This window comes from Cervus elaphus, chromosome 1, assembly GCF_910594005.1.
Source record: "Cervus elaphus chromosome 1, mCerEla1.1, whole genome shotgun sequence".
Lineage (NCBI taxonomy): Eukaryota > Metazoa > Chordata > Mammalia > Artiodactyla > Cervidae > Cervus > Cervus elaphus.
In genome coordinates, this window is record NC_057815.1 from 18,511,746 (window position 1) to 18,537,231 (window position 25,486).

A 25,486-nucleotide genomic window follows, 5' to 3' on the forward strand; every position below is an offset into this window, starting at 1 on the left:
TCTTTAATTATTGTCAGTGTGATTACTATGTCTCTTGGTGTGTTCCTCCTTGGGTTTCTCCTGCCTGGGACTCTCTGTGCTTCCTGGACTTGTTTGACTATTTCCTTTCCCATGTTCAGGAAGTTTTTGACTAGGCCACCACTAGAAACAAGAAAATTGCAAATGGAAAAGCTCATTAGTAAAGGCAAACATAAAGTAAATGTAGGAAATCACGTGCATACAAATATGATATCAAAACCAGCAGTTGTGAGAAGATGAGAATACAAATGCAAGTTATTGGAAATGCATTTGAAACTAAAAGAACAGCAACTAAAACAGTCTTATTTGACTGCTATATCGAAACCTCATGGTAACTGTAAAATTTAAATCTACAATATATATATATATACACCATTAAAAGGAATATAAATGCAACACAAGTTAATCATGACAAGAGAAGAAAACAGAAAAGAAAAAGAAGAGAAAATACTGACAAAAAGGAAGTGCTTGCAGGTGGCAGGGGACTTGGTGAGTCAGATTCTCTGAGCTCACACCCCACCCCCACCCCCATTATCCATCTTGCCTGGTTCTGCAGCATTGCAACATCTGCTAGGACAACTCCAGTTTTGTTCTCTGCACAAAGCCTTTAATGGTTCCCTCCCAAAGCCCTCCAGATTTACCCACAGAACTAAAGAATATTTTCTTTCTGGAAATGAAGAGTCTGGCCTCATAAACTACCTGTCATGAGTGCCCTCCTGCCAGCCAAGCTGGAATTATTCCTCCTGACTCTGTGCCTTTTCAGTCTCCCTTCCCCAGCCCCCACCCTGGTGGAATCCATTGGTGCCACTTTCATGGATACCTCCTCTGTTGGTTTCACCAACTGCAGTGCTGTGCACACACATGGACCTTCCTCTTGCTTGATTTCTGATTTGTGAGAACTTCAAAGCAGGAACCATCATTGCTATCTTTATTCCCTGGCATATCCGCAAGAACGGACCTGGAGATGCTCATGAGAGAGTCGATTCCTAGGCAGGTTGATTAGAAGTCCAGGGTCCCCGGGGAGGAGAAAGGGGTCTGGGGCTCTTGAAGTGGAGATAGGGGTATGGGATTATCAAGGAGGAGAAAAGGATAAACTTCCCCCCCCCCCTCATTCCTTAGTCTTAGTCACAAAAAAACTTTTTTTTTTTTCTTTAAGTCCATAACTGATGATTACACAACAAGCAACTCAGTTTAAACTCTGTACTAAGGATTATATAACAACAATGTTTCCTGCTTGAGGACATTTTCTGCTTCCTGAAAGTTCAGTTCAGTTCAGTTGCTCAGTTGTGTCCGACCCTGTGACACCATGGATTGCAGCAGGCCAGGCCTCCCTGTCTATCACCAACTACCAGAGTTTATTCAAACTCATGTCCATTGAGTTGGTGATGGCATCCAACCATCTCATTCTCTGTTGTCCCCTTCTCCTTCCACCTTCAATCTCTCCTATCATCAGGGTCTTTTCAATAGAGTCAGCTCTTCACATCAAGTGGCCAAAGTACTGGAGTTTCAGCTTCAGCATCAGTTCTTCCAATCAACATTCAGGACTGATCTCCTTTAGGATGGACTGGTTGGATCTCCTTGCAGTCCAAGTGACTCTCAAGAGTCTTCTCCAAGGCCACAGTTCAAAAGCATCAATTCTTCCATGCTCAGCTTTCTTTATAGTCCAACTCTCACATCATTACATGGCTACTTCAAAAACCATAGCCTTGACTAGATGGACCTTTGTTGGCAAAGTAATGTCTCTGCTTTTTAATATGCTGTCTAGGTTGGTCAAACTTTTCTTCCAAGGAGTAAGCATTTTTTTTTTTTTTTAAATTTCATGGCTGCAGTCACCATCTGCAGTGATTTTGGAGCCCCCAAAAATAAAGTCTGCCACTATTTCCATTGTCTTTCCATCTATTTGCCATGAAATGAGGGAAGGGATGCCATGATCTTTGTTTTTTGAATGTTGAGCTTTAAGCCAGCTTTTCTACTCTCCTCTTTCAGTTTCCTCATGAGGCTCTTTAGTTCTTCTTCACTTTCTACCATAAGGGTGGTGTCATCTGCATATCTGAGGTTACTGATATTTCTCCTGGAAATCTTGATTCCAGCTTGTGTTTCATCCAGCCTGGCATTTCACATGATGTACTCTGCATATAAGTTAAATAAGCAGGGTGACAGTATACAGCATTGACATACACCTTTCCCGATTTGGAACTGGTCTTCGTTCTGTGTCTGGTTCTAATTGTTGTTTCTTGACCTGCATACAAATTTCTCAGGAGGCAGGTCAGGTGGTCTGGTATTCCCGTCTCTGAAAGAATTTTCCACAGTTTGTTGTGATCTACACAATCAAAGGCTTTTTCATAATAAAACAATAAAGCAGAAATAGATATTTCTCTGGTATTCTCTTGCTTTATTGATGATCCAAAAAAGATGTTGGCAATTTGATCTCTGGTTCTTCTGCCATTTCTAAATCTAGCTTGAACATCTGCAAATTCATGGTTCCTGTCTGTTGAAGCCTGGCTTGGAGAATTTTGAGCATTATTTTACTAGTGTGTGAGATGAGTGCAATTGTGTGGTAGTTTAAGCATTCTTCGGCATTGCCTTTCTTAGGGATTGGAATGAAAATTGATCTTTTCCAGTCCTGTGGCCACTGGTGAGTTTTCCAAATTTGCTGGCATATTGAGTGCAGCATCATCACAACATCATCTTTTAGGATTTGAAATAGCTCAACTAGAATTCCATCACCTCCACTAACTTTGAAAACCTTCCTGAAAACCTGCTGGCTAATCCTGTTATCTTAAAATGCAAATTATGGTAGTGGGTCTAGTAAGATCTTTACAATCTTGAGACATTCTTTTGATTTCTTGTAATAACATTAAAGTATATAACTCCCTTGCTAACACTAGTGAGGGGGTCATTCTCTGTCCCCCTTCTGATGTCTATATCAGAAGCTTTCTTTGCCCCTTTTCTTACTTTAATAAAACTCTACTACACAAAAGCTCTTGAGTGACCAAGTCTGGTTCCTGGTCCCCAAGCTAAATCTTCTTCTTCAGAGATCACAAATCTGACATAATTTTCCATAAGCTATCACTCACAGCCTAGGGGGAAGGGAACAGAAATAACCAGCCGGTGGAGAACAGAGCAGATATAGAGGAAATATTCCAGGCATTTGGAGACAGTTGGAAACTATTCATGCTGATTATCATGGCTTTGAGTCTCAGCTGAATTGTTACAATTGCATATTCTTTGTCCTGTATAATAGCTGCCACACTGTGGATTGTTTGGTGAGGTGTGAAAACAAGTCTGAAGAATCTGAGGAGCCATGGCAAGTGAGCCACAGTAATGACTGATTTGGGGGAAATTAACACTAGACATTTGTCATGATGGCACTAATTAACTATTTTATTTTGTAGCAGAATCATTTGTCTCTATGTGTGGTGTTAATACGCATGTACTTCAGTGGCGGAAAAAGTTGAAAATTCCAAAATCCTTTTTACTTCCTTATTTGAGAGACTGAATGAGTAGGGTGTGTGTGTGGTTGTGTGCATGTGATGCATTTATAACATTATTTTGAAAAAGTAATTGTCTATGTCACATCTATGTAGATATTCACTAGATATAGACAAATTGAATGTTTTCATTTGCTGACAAAGGTAGGATTCATGAAACTCAGGCATCAACCTGTAGATTGTATGACGGGACCACTTGAAGCATTATGAAGTGTATTTTTGTTGCTCCTAGTACTTCTGTCTCAGGTTCACAGTCTCATTCTTCAATGTTTATTAAAATCTTGTGCCTGAAAGTTTATTTTGCTTAATTATCAAGTAGACATGCATGTTTATGTTTATGTACAATACTTGCTGTAAAGTTTTTTTTGTTTGTTGGTTTGCTCTCTCAAAAATCACTGTATTTAAGTAAAAGTAATGAAGGTCAGTGATGCAAAAAATAGATGGATATAATTTATATTTACTTAAGATAATTCCATCCAAAGGCAGCAGACTACACACTCTTCTCAAATGCACAAGAAATATTCTCCATGATTGATCACATGCTGTATCACAAAATGAGCCTCAGTAAATTTAAGAAAACTAAAAGCATATCAAGCATCTTTTCCAACTATAACACTTTGAGATTAAAAGTCAACTATAAGAGAAAAAAATCTTAAAAAAAAAAAAGAATAAAAAACAAGGAAGCTAAACAATAGGTTACTAAACAACCAATGGATCACTGAAGAATCAAACAGAAAATCAAAAAATACCTAGAGAAAAATGACAGCATGTCATTAGGAAATGAGTTGAACACAGCAAAAAATAAATAAATAAAAAGAAAAAAAAAGGAAAAAGAAAATCTAAGAGAGCAGTCTATAACATTACAATCTTACTTCAGAAAATAAGAAGAATCACAAATAACCTAAATTTATACCTGAAGCAATTAGAAAAAGAAGAACAAATAAAACCCAGAGTTAGCAGAATGAAAGAAACCATACAGATCAGAGAGCAGAAACAAATAGAAACAAAGATCACAATATAAAATATCAATCAAATGAAAAGCTGCTTAAATATTTGGCCAGACTCATCAAGAAAAAAAGGAATATGGCTCAAATCAATAAAATTAGAAATAAAAGGGAAGTTACATCAGACATCACAGAAAGACTGTAATAGATTATTATAAGCAAATATATGCCAATATAATGGACAACCTGAAAGTAAAGGACTAATTATTATGTGCAGCCTCCAAAGACTAAACTAGGAAGAAACCGAAAATCTGAACAGAATAACCACAAGCAGTGAAATTGAATCTGTGATGTAAAAACTCCCAACAAACAAAAGTCCAGGACCAGATGGTTTCACAGGCAAATTCTATCAAACATTTAGAAAAGAGTTAACACCTATCATTCTGAACTGGTTTCAAAAATGTTGAAGAGGAAGACACACTCATCTTATTGTATGAGGCCACCCTCACCTCGATACTGAAACCAGAAAAAGAAACCATAAAACAAGAAAATTACGGCCCAATATCATTCATGAATATAGATGCAAATATACCAGCAACCCAAATCCAACAATACATTAAAAAGATCACACACTGAGATTTATCCTAGGGATGCAAGGATTCTTCAAAATCCTCAAATCAAACCATGTGATACCAACAAATTGAAAAATAAAAGCAAATGATTATCTCAATAGAGGCAGGAGGAACTTTAGACAAAGTTCAACATCCATTTATAATAAAAGTTATCTGGAATACAGGCACATAGTGAACATTCTTCAACACAGAAATTTAAAAAAGCAAACAATTTGAATGAGTATATTGGTGAAATTCAATTTCCTTTCTTCTCTCTCTCTCTCTTTTTTTTTTCCCCCTTAAATAAATTTGACTTGTAATACCAGGTAAGTTTAAGGTGTATGGCCTGTTACTTTATTTTGTTTGTATGTTGTAATTGATTTTCCATGTAGCAATATATATTATAAATTTATAGTACTGTATTTTAAAAAAAATGATTGATACAAGTATATGTAAACTTTTAATTTCTATAATAGCATTGTGAAGAAGTTAAGCATGAGGAATGAGGGGTGGCCTAGCCAGAAATGATGCAAGCCAATATCTACATCCCATTCCACACACACCCAGGAAAGCTCACAGATACACTACAAAATAACCTCGGAGACTTTTTCAAATTTTGCACATGTGCCCTAGGCACATGGAGAAGGAAATGGCAACCTGCTCCAGTATTCTTGCCTGGAGAATTCCATGGACAGAGGAGACTGGTGGGCTACAGTTCATGGGGTCACAGAGTCGGACTCAACCAAGTGACTAAGCCTAGGCACACAGTGGATGCAAATTAACCACAGGGGCTTCCTCAAGTAACCTTAGGCAGCTAGGAATCTATTAAGAGTTCATAAATATTCTAAACATATATACATCTGATTATAACAGACTGAATTATCGGAAGAGATGGACAGTAGAGCCTGTTTTTATATAACCTGTAACTACTAATTGGCCTTGAGTGTATGCCCATTTGCATCCCCTGTCCTGATTTATGTTAGGTGAAACACTATTTTGCGCAGGGCAAAATCAAAAGAGATGAGAAGTATAAAAAGGGGGAAGCCAAGAGAGATCATTACAATTCCTTTGGGGTTGGACTACTCCCATGTCTTGGGAGGGTCTGTTTAATAAACTTCTGTCTGCTTGAGCTGTAACTAAACTGTAACTTGTCTGTTGTTTTAAACCCTTTAGTTCATCATACCTAATATTTATTGCAATGAGACAAGAACTGAGGAAGAGAAATAAACTGACCTGAGAGTATAACTATTTAAAATCTTACTTGATACATCTGAAAAATAGCATCTTAAAATCATGTTTGAAAACTTTGCAGATACAGAGGACAGAGAAAAAGTGAAAATTTGTTCATAATAGCATCATTTATGGATAACCACAATTAACTCTTAAGATGGTCTTCCTTTTTTTTTTTTTAATCATATATGGTTTGTGTGTATATGAGCACATAGTTAGGTTTACAATTTTGTATTTACTTTTCCCTTAAAAACATTGGTGCTTTCTCTGATATTAAATATATTTCTAAAACCTCAGTTTATATATTAACTGTATTAATTCTGTGAATATCTCATAATATTACACTGAGTGAATTCTTTAGAATTATATTTATGTAGTTTTTTAAAGTTTTTACTTAATAATGCTATAATAGATACAAGTCTTGCTTAATCTTTGACAATCTGTAAGAATGATACTCTTATTTGATCAATAAAATCACCCTTTAAAATTTCTGTTATATTTTATTTTGATTGAAATCCAGAAAGTTTTCACAACTTTATAGTTTTATCTGCAGGTATATTTCTACATACGTTTGCCAACTTTGAAGACTCTCACATCTCTATTCTTTCTTAACTTACTTGATTCAAAATATTTAAAGGCATGTCATTATTTTGCTAAATTATATTTCTCTAGCTGAATGGTTAAGAATATTGTATTTTGGAATCAGTCAGACCTAGATTGGTGACCAAGCTCTACCACTCAATCACTTTGGGAAATTTAGTTGTTCTCAAAGCAAACTTTGCAATAATACTTGCCTCCTGTTTCTGCTATGATATGTAATGGTATAACTTACTGTACTAGCTGGTATATATTAAGTACTTAAAAATGATAGAACTTACTTTGATGTCACTGTTACTCTAAAATTGATTTGAATTTCAGTTTATGTTTATTGAAGATTTATTTATTTACAAATTTAATGTATAATTTTAAGACATTTTATTTATTTATTTATTTTGGATCTACTGTTTCAGCCCTTTATTGAAGGATGCTGTTGCCTGAAAAACAGTGTACTTATTGCTATCTATAAATCTCTTTAAAATCTGTTAAATGCAAAATATAAAAATCTATAAAATACACACACACATACACACACAGTAAATGCAATTTCATGACCTGAGTCAAAAAGTGCATTTTTTTTAATAAAGCTTAAAAACTAAGTTAATATACAGATACCAGAAATCCTTTTCACTATACCTAATCTATAAGACATTTTAAAAATGAGAAGTCTCTTTTTACTGATTTTTTTTTTCCACTTTTGTGATGTATTAAACCTTTTCAACATCACATCTGGTACAACCATCTTATTCCCATTTGTCTTTATTCTTTTAATATGACATGATAATTTCTGAAATTCAAAGTTTTCTGATTTTGTTTAACAAAATGAATTTCTAAAACTGATTATTCCTTTGCTATACACTTGAAAAGATTTTTGCCATATGAATAACAGCTATTTACATTGTTACCAAACTAAACTTGGGTTCTCTTACCTGTGTGCCATAAAGCCAATCTACAGATACCAGGTTATGGTGAAGGAAAGTGCATCATTTATTGCACATGCCAAATAAGAAATATGCTCAAAAACTCCAACTCTCTGATGGGTTTCAGGGAAGGAGTTTTAGAGGCAACATGAGGGACAGTGTCACTGGGTCCCTGATCAACTCATGCACAATTATCTGATTGTTGATTGTAACAGAGTGATATCACAGGGGTTAACAACATCATTCCTCAGGCTCTGGCTGGTTTGGGGGCTATGTGCTAATCCTCATCACATAGTTAGTTTCCCTCAGCTGGTGGGGATTTTAGTATCCATAAAACAACTCAAGGATGTTCATCCGACATTGTTACCTGTGTCCTTCAGGGAATAACTAAAGATTCTGTGACTATATAAGACTGACTTCCTATTTAAATTGTTATCTGTTCTCCTGGCCCAACTGCTATTTTTTTTCTTATTCCATGTTCACATTCTTTCAATAATTAACTCTTTAGGAGGCTTTTGTGATTCAGAGGAGGCCTGTGAAACCAAGCATTTCTTCAGATAAGAGGCAGACAGGGGACATGGTGGAGGATTTGTCCCAAGAAAGCTCCATGGGGTCCTGCTTGATTACAATATCAACCCAAGACACCTGATTAAATATTTTTATGTGCTAAGAAATCTAGGATCCAGCAAGATGTACAGGTTTAGAATCTACATATTTATCAGAATTTCTAAAAGAAGTCCCCAAACATATTCAATTATATAATACAGTTGTACATGAAAATGAAAAAAGCATTAATCAAAATAGACACAAATACCTACTGAATGAAAAAGTTCAAGAACATTGGAATATAAAAGCCCCGTAGAGATTAAGCAAAAGGTCAAAGGATACAATACGAAATTTATAAATATTAAAGAAAAGTTCACATTAAAAAAAAGCTATATGTAAATTTCATATTTCTGTATTAGTCTGATTTTCTCTGGTGGCTCAGATGATAAAGAATCCACCTGCAAGGTGGGAGACCTGGGTTCAATCCCTGGTTTGGGAAGATCCCCTGGAAGAGGGTATGGCAATCCATTGCAGTATTTTTGCCTTGGAGAATACCCATGGACAGAGGAGCCTGATGGGCTACAATCCATGGGGTTGCAGAGTCAGACAAGACTGAAAGACTAACTACCCAAAATGATGTGATTGCCTTTAATCTCTAGAATTTAAAAATAAGTTCTATAGTAATAAAATGACTCATAAAACTTTGAATGGATGTCTTATAGGTTAGTCTGATAGTTCCTTTCTTTAAGAGCATGTATTCAAAACAGTTAATTTGTGATTTCTTTCTTTTTGATTAAATTTTACTTTAACAAACAGAAGTTCTAGAATAAAAATATATCTATGGTACATTTAAAATTTTTAAACTTCGTGTGTACTGGACATATGAAAACACACTTCTTTCAAGTTACTGATAATAGAGTCAACCACTATAGAGAGACATTTCAGAAAATACTCTAACAGGCCTCAAGAGATTACTGGATTGTTGATCTTCATCACTTCTGAGTCACAGTGTCCTATCTAGACCTTCAAATAGTTGTCTTTTAGTTTAGCCTTGAAACATCACATAGAAAACATTTTTCATATAGACCTAAGCAGGAGGACTCAAAAGTAATATTTTTCTTCTTATTTTTGATACATATACAGCAAAAATTTAAGAAGAAAATACAGCAACTTCTTTTATAATGCCCCTAATAAAGTGATTTTATAATTATTAGGTGACACTTTATGTGACTATTATTCCATAGATATTTCCTGCATATGGTGATAAGAGTGTATATTACTGGAAAGACTTAGCTCCATCTCTATTAATCACAAAGTTTTATTGGGATTACTGCTGAATGGTTAATAATATAAGAACTTTTCTCTATATAAATGTAAGGTAATTAAATAGTTAGACAGTTGAAATAATCACTGTTAGCATTAAAGCACTTGCAGAATTGCCTGGAAAAAACTGCTTTGCAGCTAACAAAATACTTATAGCCAGATATTTTTGTATGCTTATTATGTAAGTACTTTTCTAAGTGCGCTAGTATGAAAGAGCTTAGATTTGAATTTAGCAGAGCGACTTCAAATTTTATACTTCTGGCCTCTTACAATTCTGACTCTTAAAAAAAAAAAAAAATTAGAAGAAACACTTTCATATACTTCATTTAAAGCAGATCCTCATGTTAAGGTGACAGATAACATCTCCAAATAGTGGATCAACATCACCTATGTTAGACTGCAAGACAAATTTAACTTTGAACATTGTGACCCCATGGACTGTAGCCCACAAGAATCCTCTGTCCATGGAAGTCTCCAGGCAAGAATATTGAAGTGGGTTGCCATTTCCTTCTCCAGGGGATCTTCCCAACCCATGGATCGAACCCAGGTCTCCCGCATTGCAGGCAGACTCTTCACCAACTGAACCACCAGGGTAGTCACTAACTTTGAACGTAAGACTCAAATATGCATGCTAGAAGATTCTTCTAGGACTTGTAAGATGTTTTGCATTTCAAAATAAGGAGAGGATTAAGGCAACTGTTGAAAAATATAATAAGTAAGGGAATGAGAAAATTTAATTAAATTGACCATTACATCAACCACTTTGGGCAAGAATCCCTTAGTAGACATGGACTAGCCTTCATAGTCAAGAAAAGAGTTAGAAATGCAGTACTTGGGTTCAACCACAAAAATAATAAAATGATCGTAGGTCATTTCCAAGGCAAACAATTCAACATTACAGTAATCCAAGTCTATGCCCCAACCACTATGTCAGAAGAAACTGAAGTTGAACATGTCTATGAAGAGCTAAAAGACCTTCTAGAACTAACACCCCAAAAGATGTCCTCTTCATCAGAGGGGATTGAAATGAAAAAGAAGGAAGTCAAGAGATACCGGGAGTAATAGCCAAGTTTGGCCTTGGAGTACAAAATGAGACGGGATAAAGTTTAACAGTTTTGCCAAGAGAACACTCTGGTCATAGCAAACACCCTCTTCCAACAACACAAGAGACAATTCTACACATGAACACAACCACATGATCAATACCAAAATCGGACTGATTATATTCATTGAAGCCAAAGATGAGACCCTCTTGAGTCAACAGAGACAAGACCTGGAGCTGTGGCTCATAACAGAGCTCCTTATTGCAAAATTCATAATTAAATTGAAGAAAGTAGGGAAAACCAACTAGGTAATTCAGATATGCTGCTGCTGCAGCTAAGTCGCTTCAGTCGTATCCGATTCTGTGCGACCCCATAGATGGCAGCTCACCAGGCTCCCCTGTCTCCGGGATTCTCCAAGCAAGAACACGGAGTGGGTTGCCATTTCCTTCTCCAATGTATGAAAGTGAAAAGTGAAAGTGAAGTCACTCAGTCTGTCTGACTCTTTGCGACCCCATAGACTGCAGCCCACCAGGCTCCTCTGTCCATAGGATTCTCCAGGCAAGAGTACTGGAGTGGGGTGCCATTGCCTTCTCTGATTCAGATATGACCTAAATCAAATCTGTTATTATTATAGGTTGGAAGTGACAAATATATTCAAGGGATTAGATCAGAGTGCCTGAAGAACTATGGATGTGATGGAATTCCCCTTGAACTATTTAAAATACTAAAACATGATGCTGTGACAATGCTGCAATCAATATGTCAGCAAATTTGGAAAACTCAGCAATCTCACTGGACTGGAAAATATCAGTTTTCATTAAAATTCCAAAGAAGGGCAATGCCAAAGAAAGTTCAAACTACCATTTAACTCTGTTCATTTCACATGCTAGCAAGGTAATGGTCAAAATCCTTCAAGCTAAATTTCAACAGTACATGAACCAAGAAATTTCAGAAGTACAAACTGGATTTAGAAAAGGCAGAGGAACTATGGATCAAATTACCAACATTAACCAAATCATAGAAAAAGCAAGGGAATTTCAGGGGGTGGGGGGTGGGAGGGGGGAATTCAAGAGGATACTACCCTAATTGTAAAAGGAACAGTTCAGTTCAGCTCAATCGCTCAGTCATGTCCTACTGATTGCGACCCCATGAATTGCAGCATGCCAGGCCTCCCGGTCCATCACCAGCTGCAGGAGTTCACTCAAACTCATGCACTTGGAGTTGGTGATGCCATCCAGCCATCTCATCCTCTGATGTCCAGTTCTCCTCCTGCCCCCAATCCCTCCCAGCATCAGGGTCTTTTCCAATGAATCAACTCTTCTTATGAGGTGGCCAAAACACTGGAGTTTAAGCTTCAGCATCAGTCCTTCCAATTAACATCCAGGACTGATCTCCTTTAGGATGGACTGGTTGGGTCTCCTTGCAGTCCAAGGGACTCTCAAGAGTCTTCTCCAACACCACAGTTCAAAAGCATCAATTTTTCGGCGTTCAGCTTTCTTCACAGTCCAACTCTCACATCTATACATGACCACTGGAAAAACCATAGCCCGGGCCAGACGGACCTTTGTTGGCAAAGTAATGTCTCTGCTTTTTAATATGCTATCCAGGTTGATCATAAATTTCCTTTCAAGGAGTAAGCGTCTTTTAACTGTGTGGCTGCAGTCACCACCTGCAGTGATTTTGGAGCCCAGAAAAATAAAGTCTGACACTGTTTCCACTGTCTCCCCATCTATCTCCCATGAGGTGAAGGGACCAGATGCCATGCTCTTAGTTTTCTGAATGTTAAGCGTTAAGCCAACTTTTTCACTCTCCTCTTTCACTTTCATCAAGAAAGCTTTAGTTCCTCTAAAAGAGATTTTTAGTTCCTCTTCACTTTCTGCCATAAGGTGGTGTCATCTGCATATCTGAGGTTATTGATATTTCTTCCGGCAATCTTGATTCCAGCTTGTGCTTCATCCAGCCCAACGTTTCTCATGATGTACTCTGCATATAAGTTAAATAAGCAGGGTGACAATATACAGCCTTGACAAACTCCTTTTCCTATTTTGAACCAGTCTGTAGTTCCATGTCCAGTTCTAACTGTTGCTTCCTGACCTGCATACAGGTTTCTCAAGAGGCAGGTCAGGTGGTCTGGCATTCCCATCTCTTTCAGAATTTTCCACAGTTTATTGCAATCCACACAGTCGAAGGCTTTGGTGTAGTCAATAAAGCAGAAATATATGTTTTTTCTTGAACTCTCTTGCTTTTTCAATGATCCAGTGGATGTTGGCAATTGGATCTCTGGTTCCTCTGCCTTTTCTAAAACCAGCTTGAACATCTGGAAGTTAATGGTTCACATATTGCTGAAGCCTGGCTTGGAGAATTTTGAGCATTACTTTACTAGTGTGTGCGATGAGTGCAATTGTGCAGTAGTTTGATCATTCTTTGGGATTGCTTTTCTTTGGGATTGGGAATGAAAACTGACATTTTCCAGCCCTTTGGCCACTGCTTTGTTTTCCAAATTTGCCGGCATATTGACTGCAGCACTTTCACAGCATCATCTTTCAGGATTTGAAATAGCTCAACTGGAATTCCATCACTTCCACTAGCTTTGTTCATAGAGATGTTTTCTAAGGCCCACTTGACTTCGCATTCCAGGATGTCTGGCTCCAGGTGAGTGATCACACCATTGTGATTATCTGGGTCCTGAAGACCTTTTTTGTACAGTTCTTCTGTGTATTCTTGCCACCTCTTCTTAATATCGTCTGCTTCTGTTAGGTCCATACCATTTTTGTCCTTTATTGAGCCCATTTTTGCATTAAATTTTTCCTTGGTATCTCTAATTTTCTTGAAGAGATCTCTAGTCTTTCCCATTCTGTTGTTTTCCTCTATTTCTTTGCATTGATTGCTGAGGAAGGCTGTCTTATCTCTCCTGGCTATTCTTTGAAACTCTGCATTCAAATGGGAATATCTTTCCTTTTCTCTTTTGCTTTTCGCTTCTCTTCTTTTCACAGCTATTTGTAAGGCCTCCTCAGTCAACCATTTTGCCTTTTTTTAATTTCTTTTCCATGGGGATGGTCTTGATCCCTGTCTCCTGTATAGTGTCACGAACCTCCGTCCATAGTTCATCAGGCTCTCTGTCTATCATATCTAGTCCCTTAAATCTATTTCTCACTTCCACTGTATAATCATAAGGGATTTGATTTAGGTCATGCCTGAGTCGTCTAGTGGTTTTCCCTACTTTGTTCAGTTTAAGTCTGAATTTGGCAAAAAGGAATTCATGATCTGAGCCATAGTAAGCTCCCAGTCTTATTTTTGCTGACTGTATAGAGCTTCTCCATCTTTGGCTGCAAAGAATATAATCAATCTGATTTCGGTGTTGACCATCTGGTGATGTCCATGGGTAGAGTCTTCTCTTGTGTTCTTGGAAGAGAGTATTTGCTATGACCAGTGTGTTCTCTTGGCAAAACTCTATTAGCCTTTGCCCTACATCATTACGTACCCCAAGATCAAATTTGCCTGTTACCCAGGTGTTTCTTGTCTTCCTACTTTTGCATTCCAGTCCCCTATAATGAAAAGGACATCTTTTTAAAGTGTTAGTTCTAAAAGGTCTTGCAGGTCTTCATAGAACCATTCAGCTTCAGCTTCTTCAGCATTACTGGTTGGGGCATAGGCTTGGGTTACTGTGATATTGAATGGCTTGCCTTGGAAATGAACTGAGGTCATTCTGTCGTTTTTGAGATTGCATCCAAGTACTGCATTTTGGACTCTTTTCTTGATCATGATGGCTACTTCATTTCTTCTAAGGGATTCCTGCCCACAGTAGTAGATATAATGGTCATCTAGAGCCTACTGATGAAGGTGAAATAGGAGGCTGAAAAACGTTGTTTAAAACTCAACGCTTACAAAACTAAGAGTATGGCATCTGGTTTCATCATTTCATGGCAAATAATGGGAAAAAATTGAAACAGTGACACTTTTTTTTTTTTTTTTACACTGAAATCACTGTCGACAGTGATTACAGTCATGAAATTAAAAGACAGTTGCCCCTTGGAAGAAAAACTATGACAAATCTAGACAGTGTATTTAAAAAAACAGACACCACTTTTGCAAAACGTCCATAAAATCAAAGCTATGTTTTTTTCAATAATCGTATACAGATGTAAGTGTTAGACCATAAAGAAGGCAGCACATTGAAGAACTGATGCTTTCAAATTGTTCTGCTGTAGAAGACTTTAGTTTTTTTTTCTATTTATTTTAATTGGAAGACAATCACTTCACAACACTATGGTGGCCCCTGACACACATTGGCACAGATCAGCCACAGGCGTGCATGTGCTCCCCCATCCTGAACACTCTTCCCACTGCCCCCCTCCCCCATTCCTTCTGGGTTGCCTGTCCCAGAGCACCACATCTGAGAGCCCTGCTACATGCCTTGAGAGTTCCTTGGACAGCAAGGTGATCAAACCTCCCAGTCAATCCTAAAGGAAAACAACCCTGAATATTCACTGGAAGGAATGATTCTGAAGCTGAAGCTCCAATACTTTGGCCGCCTGATGCAAAGAGCCAAATCTTTGGAAGACCCTGATGCTGGGAATGATTGAGGGCAGGAGGAGAAGGGGGTGTCAGAATAAGATGGTTGAATGATATCACCAACTCAATGAACATGAATTTGAGCAAACTCCGGGAGACAGTGAAGGACAGGGAAGACTGGCATGCTGCAACCCATGGGATCGCAAAGAGTCAGACATGACTTGGTGACTGAACAAACAAACAAAAAACGGTAAAGAGATGAATAAATCAAATTCCAAAGAAATTTTTTCCACAAAAGTCCTTAATTGTCTATTCAGAAAAACATATTGAGAGAGTTACCATGCCAGGGAAATTTGGACAATTTTAACAAATGCTTCAAGTTTAATCATTCCCATTTGTTTGATTGATTGACCTGATATATATAAAATTGAAATTTATAATATTATATAGTTATCTAAATTGTGAATTTATGATAAATTGATTCCTAATTTTACACACAATTGCCATCTCTCCTTTTCAAATTCAAATTAAAGCCTGCAAAATGACTTATATTTCTTTTTTTTTTTTTTTTTTTATTTTTTTTTTCCAGTGGGTTTTGTCATACATTGATATGAATCAGCCATGGATTTACATGTATTCCCAATCCAAATGTTCCATTTGAATATATCTTAAAAGGTTTTTGATTGGCTCCTGATTCATTATAAAATAAATTCTATTCACATGGTATAGAAAGAGACTTTCAGCATGTTATAAAAATTATATTAATATCAGTCACTTATGACCAATATGAAGTAACATGAACTGGATTCACCCTTCTGCTCAAAACAAATAAAAACTACAGAAAAATGATTTACAGAAACTATGATTTTCATGATAGTTCTTACCAGACAATGAAGGGAAACTGTCTCTGAGAGATGGGAAACAAACTTGGTGAAATCTAGGATTGTCCCATATTATTACAGAAATTCTAGGCTTTATTGCAATAAGGAAAAAAATATGGTCAGAAGATTATTTGGGGTCTAACGGAAAGGTATACCCATTTGAATGCAGAGTTCCAAAGAATAGCAAGGAGAGATAAAAAAGCCTTCCTCAGTGATCAATGCCGAGAAATAGAGGAAAACAATAGAATGGGAAAGACTAGAGATCTCTTCAAGAAAATTAGAGATACCAAGGGAATATTGTATGCAAAGGTGGGCTCAATAAAGAACAGAAATGGCAAGGACCTAACAGAAGCAGAAGATATTAAGAAGAGGTGGCAAGAACACACAGAACTATACATAAAAGATCTTCACCACCCACATAATCACGATGGTGTGATCACTCACCTAGAGTCAGACATCCTGGAATGTAAAGTCAAGTGAGCCTTAGAAAGCGTCACTATGAACAAAGCTAGTGGATGTGATGGAATTCCAGTTGAGCTATTTCAAATCCTGAAAGATGATGCTGTGAAAGTGCTGCAGTCAATATGCCGGCAAATTTGGAAAACTAAGCAGTGGCCATAGGACTGGAAAAGGTCAGTTTTCATTCCAATCCCAAAGAAAGACAATCTGAAAGAATGATCAAACAATTGCACTCATCTCACACACTAGTAACGTAATGCTCAAAATTCTCCAAGCCAGGCTTCAGCAATATGTGAACCATTAACTTCCAGATGTTCAAGTTGGTTTTAGAAAAGGCAGAGGAACCAGAGATCCAATTGCCAACATCCACTGGATCATCGAAAAAGCAAGAGAGTTCAAGAAAAAACATATATTTCTGCTTTATTGACTATGCCAAAGCCTTTGACTGTGTGGATCACAATAAACTGTGGAAAATTCTGAAAGATATGGGAATACCAGACCACCTGACCTGTCTCTTGAGAAATCTGTATGCAGGTCAGAAAGCAACAGCTAGAACTGGACATGGAACAACAGACTGGTTCCAAAGAGGAAAAGGAGTATGTCAAGGCTATATATAGTCACCCTACTTATTTAACTTACATGCAGAGTACATCATGAGAAATGCTGGGCTGGAAGAAGCACAAGCTGGAATCAAGACTGCTGGGAGAAATAACAATAACATCAGATATGCAGATATGCCACACTTAGGGCAGAAAGTGAAGAAGAACTAAAGAGTCTCTTGATGAAAGTGAAAGATGAGAGTGAAAAAGTTGGCTTAAAGCTCAACATCCAGAAAACTTAGATCATGGCATCTGGTCCCATCACTTCATGGCAAGTAGATGTGGAAACAGTGAAAACTGTGGCTGACTTTATTTTTCTGGCTCCAAAATCACTGCAGATGGTGACTGCAGCCAAGAAACTAAAAGACTCTTGCTCCTTGGCAGGAAAGTTATGATCAACCTAGACAGTATATTAAAAAGCAGAGACATTACTTTGCCAACAAAGGTCCATCTAGTCAAGGTTATGATTTTTCCAGTAGTCATGTATGGATGTGAGAGTTGAGCTATAAAGAAAGCTGAGCACCAAAGAATTGATGCTTTTGAACTGTGGTGTTGGAGAAGACTCTTGAGAGTCCCTTGGACTGCAAAGAGACCCAGCCAGTCCATCCTAAAGGAGATCAGTCCTGGGTGTTCGTTGGAAGGACTGATGTTGAAGCTGAAACTCCAATACTTTGGCCACCTGATGTGAAGAGCTGACTCATTTGAAAAGACCTTGATGCTGGCAAAGATTGATGGCAGGGGGAGAAGGGGATGACAGAGGATGAAATCGTTGGATGGCATCACCAACTCAATGGACATGGGTTTGGGTGGACTCTGGGAGTTGGTGATGGACAAGGAGGCCTGGTGTGCTGCGGTTCACGAGGTCACAAAAAGTCAGACATGACTGAGTGACTGAACTGAACTGAACTGAACACTACAGTTTCAAGTATTGTTCACTTGAATAATTTTCTACTTCCTAGTTATGTGGCTTCAGAAGTTATTCTACATCCTTAGGTTTTATTTTCTTCCATATAACTAATAAAAGTTACTCATAGTTTGCCAATAGTGATAAGGTATGATTTTTTTTTTATTTACGTCTTTTCTATTTAGTTAAAGCTTGAACTCATTTTCACTAATATAACTTGCTTTCACCAATGAAATTTAAGTAGAAGTAATATACCTGAGATTACATTTGAGTGAATAAATTAGGAGATGGTGCATCATTTGCTATGCTCCTTTCATTTGCCTTGGTAAAATCGTGTGGCAAAGTGGCACTTTCATCATTCCAGGTACATGAATAACCACAATGGCTAGAGATCCTGTTGACTGTGTTGGACATGGACCCAATAATAATTTTTATTTTTTTAAAGTACACACATGATGTATATTTTGTAGTTATCTTGATGTATACACTATTGACAAACAGAAGTTAAACCAAAACTGTCTAATCTAAAGATCTTTCTCATAGTTTCTGTCAATAATAATTTATTTTATTAATTTTTTGTGCTGTAAACATGTGATAAAAATTGAGAAACAGTCATTGGGATATAATTCTGAAGTTTTATCAAATATAAAAAATTCATTGAAAATAATTTACCTTAAAGGAAATGTTATGAAATATTTTTGTTAAGTGACTTAAAAAATAAGTATACAGGAGACCAATAGAGGAGAATCTCTGGGTTGGATACATCAGAGAAATTTTCAGGAAGTAGAGGATAAGAAATGTGTCTTGGGGAAAATGCCAAGCTTTCACAGAAACTTCTTTGTGTGTTTGATATAATCAAAGGATTGTTGCAGGCAGGGTCTTGAAATGCGCTTAAGTAATTATACTTGTGTATTTGAATTTTGCCATGATCATGACAAAAGCCCACCTGTTCTGGGGAAGGATGAGAAACATGGAAAAGACATATTGAGCTGTCCTACAATAGGAAGTAGGGGCGTCCCCAGCTATCTTGAATACCCATGGGTAAAAAGTAAACAATAAAATTTACCACTGAGATTTTGAGATCATTTGTTGCATGACATTATTACTGCAATAACTACCTAATATAATTTCTGAGATTTCTTAATCTGTAGAAGAATCTCACTAAACTGAGTGATGAAGTGTTTAAGGGCCACTAGTAAAGCACAGTGGGTTTTCCTTTGACACTAAAGAAGGCCGAACAGTTGGTGGTTCTGCAGTCTAAGACACGACACTGTTTTTTTCTGTCAAATGTTCTGAATAGCCTCGCATGTAATTTGACTTCTTGTGAATATCATGTACCCTAAACATATTTGTATTTTTGTGCTTTAAGTCCATATACATTTTGCAAAGAATAAGAACCTAAGGGAAATGTGGGACATGACATAATTATTAAGCTTTATGTTAAGACTAATATCCACAAAAATATTTTATGAATACTGTCTGTAATTAAGGAGAAAATAATGCAAAATTAATATGAGTCAAGAGGGGAAAATATATTTTTTGTATCATTTGGTCTCTTTTTCTGAATTGGTTCAGAATGTCTTTAGTGAAAATGGCAAACTTTTCAGTTAAATTTTGTGCACTATGGAAGAAGTATGGAAAAGTTAAATGTGTTCATATTTATCTGATGGTGGCACATACTCTTTAATTCGGTAAAGTACGTGCAATACATATTAAAAAATTTAAACAATAAATGTGCAAAATAAACCTCAGTAATGGTTAAGTGTCTGGGAGACATACAACATATACTTTATATTTATAATTTGTCCATTAATAAGATTTCTTATGAAAATGTGCACTTTCATTTAGGTTATAGACTTCTTTGAAAGTTATAATAAATGGAAAATTATGTCACAGATACTCTAATATTTTCAGTGGTCAAAAGTTCTTTTTCCATGTAAAAGGAAAACCAAGAAATCATTAATTGTTTGAGAACTATCTTCCCTCAGTACTATTTCTAGTCAACTGCTGGAAATGGAGATTTTTTGGCTCTGCAGGTCACTGTAATACTGAAGACAATGTGTCAGACATTATGCTCAGTATCTTTGATCCCTCAAAAGAACCACGAGAATATATACACTTTATAAAAACAAAGATCCTCTCTCATATGTAACATTTGCTACTTCATATCTCTTCTTGTAGAGAAGAAGTATTAAAAATATATATATTTTCTTTCCTAATTTTTCAGTATTTTCCTTTCTCTGAGTCCCTCCAAAGCAACCTGATCAACCCCAGTCTTTCCCAGAATGTTAATAATATCATTATCTATGTTTTTAGATTTAAAAAAAATCACATTAACAGCAAAATAAAACCAGAACTTTTGAATTTGCTGTTTGCTCTGGCTGTTTTTTCTCCTAATTCCCTGACCAGTCAGTTTTCCCCAATTGTGCTGTATCTAGGAATAAACTTAACCTGGTAGATAGAGAGTGATGATTGTAGAGGAAAGAGTAATGAGCAAAAGATGCTAAATGAAGCTAGAGGCAGTCAGACTCCTGATCATGTAAAACCTTATAGACCTTAAAGAATTTAGTATTGTCTTTAGAGTGATCAAAAATACTGGATAAACTTAAAAAGAGAGAATGATGTAATCAATTTTTTTTTTAATACTGCAGGACTTCAAATTCAAAATGACATATTGAACACTCACTGAAATCCCCTCCTTTCATGTCAAACACCCAGGCAGAGCCAGCTACATAGTCTGTAGGTATTGATATAAAATGAAAATGCAGACCCTATTTCAAAAAGAATAAAGTTCTGTTAAAGGCATCATATATTTTTTTCCATAAAAAAAAAAAAAAAAAATAAAAAAATATAATAAAATTCTGCTCCCAGAAAGATGGAGTAGATATACTTTTCACTATGCTTGCTAAGCACAACTGAAAACCCTGAACATTACTATATAAAACAAACACAAACACATTATGAAATGTAGAGAGAAGACAGACTGGCTAGATACTTAGAGACCTGGGAAAGACATTGTGTTGATTATCTAGGTTTTCTTTTGTTCTTATATGCCTGAGACTTGATCTGAAGGATCCAGACACTCAGGTATCCCAATGGTCTCAGATTAAAAACAAAAACAAACAAACAAACAAAACTCTTGTCTCTGCTCACAGGAGGATAAGAAAAAAGGCAGCCTAGTAAGACAAAAATTTTTAAACAATAACTTCTCAGCATCAGCCAAATGCATAGAAATAACTGTGGCCTCAATCTCACCCATTCCAGTGAAAATCCACTGGGTAACCTGGATCTCTACACTCACAGGGAGAAAAAAAAGGTACCCCTCCAGCCCCCAACAAGGTGACGTTAGAGAAAGTCAAATGGGGAGCTGGAATTTCAACACTTTCAGTTTATAAGTAACAGCTCCCATGATGTTAATGGAGATATTTATGGGAAATCAGAACCCCCAACCTCACTCAATGGTAATGAGAAATAATCCCTCACACTCAGATGTCAACAGACCCCAGAAGTAAAAGTGAAGTGAAGTCACTCAGTCGTGTCCGACTCTTTGAGACCCCATGAACTGTAGTCTACCAGGCTCCTCCGTCCATGAGATTTTCCAGGCAAGAATACCAGAGTGGGTTGCCATTTCCTTCTGCAACAGACCCCAGAGGCCAGATAAAACAGAATGATTAAGTAGAATCAGAGTATCATAACATAATACTAATTCTCAATATTAGAAATGAAACAAGACACAATTACAGACCCTCCAGAAGTCAAAAGTGTAATAAATGAATACTGCAAAAAATTTATACATATATATTTGACAACTTACACTGGACTACCTTCCTGAAAAACACAAACTATCAAAACTTGCTTAATACAAAGTTAAGCATTAGAATGTCTTATAACTGTGAAAAAATGAATTCATAATTTAAGAATCCCTAGAAAAATAAATGAAAAAAAAAAAAAAAAAAAGAATCCCTAGAAATTTGAAAAGACCCCCATGTTAGGAAAGATTGAAGGCAGGAGGAGAAGGGGATGACAGAGGATGAGATGGTTCGATGGCATCGCTGACTCAATGGACAAAATTTGAGTAGACTCTGGGAGTTGGTGATGGACAGGGAGGCCTGACATGCTGAAGTCCATGTGGTCACAAAGAGTCAGACATGACTGAGCGACTGAACTGAGCTCAGAAATGTTCAGTATCTTGATGGTACAAATATCAATATCCATCTATGATATTGCACTATAATTTTGCAAAATATTATCGTGTGGGAAACCAAGTAAAGGGAATGTCAGAATGCTTTATTTCTCACAAATGCTTGTGAATTAAAATCTTGCAAAATGAAAAATTTAATTGCAATTATATTACAAGTAAGGGAAGTTAAAATTTTAAATTATTATCATGTATTTTAGTGTTTATCATCATATTATAAAATTCTAGTTTTATACAATTATAAACCCATTTTACTTGCATGAAGAATCATCATTTTTTTTTTTTAGTTTGAACATGATTTAATTTAATTCTACCTTACAAGAGGAAACACTGTACAAAATTGTTTTTATTGAATTTCTGAAACACACGTTCTAAACACTCTTTATTCAGTTTACTGAGAAGCAGAACAGGATTGAAAGAAAAAGAAACTATGGATTGCTATAATGTCCCCTTTCTTTATGTGCTATCATTTATTTTTTATGAACTTTAATACTCTATGTGAAGAAAATGCTCAACATCACTAATCATCAGGGAAATACAAATCAAAACCATAATGAGATATCACCTCATACCTGTCATGAATGGTTATCATAAAACAATAAATAAACATAAGTCAATTAGTGTAAGTGAGAATGTGGAGAAATTGGAACACTGTTGAGGGGAATTTAAAATGGTGCAACTCTATAGGAAAGTATGTGCTATCATTTTCAACATGAGTGTGTGGTTAATACAGGAAAGTAATGTGAGTTAGAGAGGATACACACAAAAGAGATTAGGTTGTTGAGTTTGCTAGAGCACTATTAATATAAATAGAAACTTTTTTTTTTTTTTTTTTTTTTACAACTCTCAGCTCATTATTTAGTCAGTCCTGACTTATGGTTTTGGAACATGATCACATAACTTCAATGGGCTCACCATATGTGAGAATTCAGGAAGACTCAGGACAACACTGCACAAGGTTGAGTGGATATTGCTAGCGAGGACCAGGAGAGAGCAAATAGAACTCCTATGTCATTCTCTCCTTTAGATATTATGATTCACCAATAGCAATTTATAATTCTATGAAACAAATATTTGAATGTTATGAGAAAGTATTGCTATCCTTAGAAGACAGTTGAGTAAAATTATAAGGAGTATATGCTTTTTTTTTTTTTTTTTTATTAGTTGGAGGCTAATTACTTCACAACATTTCAGTGGGTTTTGTCATACATTGATATGAATCAGCCATAGATTTACACGTATTCCCCATCCCGATTCCCCCTCCCACCTCCCTCTCCACCCGATTCCTCTGGGTCTTCCCAGTGCACCAGGCCCGAGCACTTGTCTCATGCATCCCACCTGGGCTGGTGATCTGTTTCACCATAGATAGTATATTGTGTAGGAGAGTTTGCATTATGTTGATAAAAAAGAAATGTGAGAGTGTCTGCTGGGCAATGGTGATACTTTTACTATAATAGTTGCTGGAATATCTACTAGGCAGAGTATATATGCAGTTTATTAGTAAGAGAGGTTTATGAGAAAATGATAAAGGTTCAGCTTAAATGAAAGTATATTTAACGTATTGAAGAAAGTTGCATGGTTCAAGGTAGCCAGCCTGGAGTTAAAACTCCCCTCCAGGTCCTCCCCACCATTCTAGGCAAAACAAAGAACTCTCTCACCTGAAGAAAACATAGACATTAGATTGATTACACCCAGCTGCAAGCCTGCCAGCCTCTGGCCGATCTCCAGAACTCCTTGCCCCAGCCATTTAAGAGATAACTACTCCCAGCAACCTTGGAGAAGAACAGGCCCCCTTAAGACAGTATCTTTCTACATACATGCTTATATATACTTAGAAAAGTGCAGCAGCTCGCTAATCTGACTGCTGCCCCTTCTTGCCTCATTAAAGGTGATCTATTCCTGTAGAGTGCCAGTCTCGTTCTTTTTCTGAACCTTGCCTACTCAAACTCCGTACCTTACATTTTTGGTGCCGAAACCCGGGAGGTTGAGGTTCCTTCTCCTTTTCCATGGCCAGCTCTTCAGAACATGGAAGCCTGATGAGCTCACTTTCCTGCCCGGGCTTTCAAGACCTCCTCGAGAGGATGCCCTGTGCTTTCATGAGCAGTGTAATGGCTTTATTTTCTCCACGTACCCTGAGGAATATTGGCCTCTCTCTCTTCCTGTTTTCTCTACACTCTTTTTTTCACGAGACCGACCAACTCCAGGACAGAGGCCATTTGCCATTCAACCGCTTTACATGCAACACTCCATTCAAGCCAGCCCCTAAATTAAGGTAAGATCCTAATCCAAATGGCTTTCTAGAGGCGCCCTAAAACTTAGTCCTCCCCAGGTCCTGGGGAATCCCGGCCTAGGGCCACTCTGTAGGCGATGGTGGGGGGTGCTCCACCTCGCCACAGAGCTCTCTTGTCATAACTCCTATTACGACTATGGGTGACGACTCGAGCTCCCAATAGGAGCCTCTGCTTGCCTTTCAATTATGGGATCTGGCCAATCTGTCCCAAAGGATTCCCCTCTGGCCTGTGTTCTCAAAAATCTCTAGCCATTCTCTCTCACTGAACTCAAAGCTAACCACTTAAAACAACTCTGTATACAGATCTGGCCTCAATACCAATTAGACAACCAAAACCGCTGGCCTGAGTTCGGGACTTTCAATTTAAATATTTTATCAGATCTCACTAACTTCCTCAAACAGAATGGCAAAGGGTCAGAGGTCCCACATGCACAAGACTTCTGGGCTCTTCAGAGCAGGCCCTCCCTATGCAAGAACTGCTCCACCCACGAGGTCCTTCTACACACCTTGCCTCCCAAACAAAAGGGCTCTTCTTCTTCAACTAACCACCGGTCACAATCTTCTGTACCCCCAGAGTTTGACCCAGCAGACGAGCCCCCTCCCTATCTGCCACCCTGCTAACCCTCTCCTTCCCCCTCATCCAATTCACCTACTGACCCCAAAACCTCTGCTGACTCCCCCTCAACCCCGCTACCCCACTACTCACTACCCGCTACTCCCTACCCCCCCCTTCCCTCCCCTCTTGCCACACGGTCACGTACCCAACATATGTTTCCCCTGAGAGAGGTGGCAGGGCCAGAGGGCCCCACCCAAGCCCACGTGCCATTTTCATTGTCAGATATGAGCCAGATAGAAGAAAAGTTAGGATCATTTTCTGAAAATCCTACCAGATACAGAAAAGAATTCCTGAGACTCTCCCA

The 25,486-nt window shown here is 37.3% G+C and overlaps 1 pseudogene; it reads right to left on the reverse strand.

Annotated features, from left to right (window-relative positions):
- Positions 1–24,284, reverse strand: part of LOC122681841 — an 83,166-nt pseudogene extending 58,882 nt beyond the window's left edge.
- Between the last annotated feature and the right edge of the window lie 1,202 nt (positions 24,285–25,486).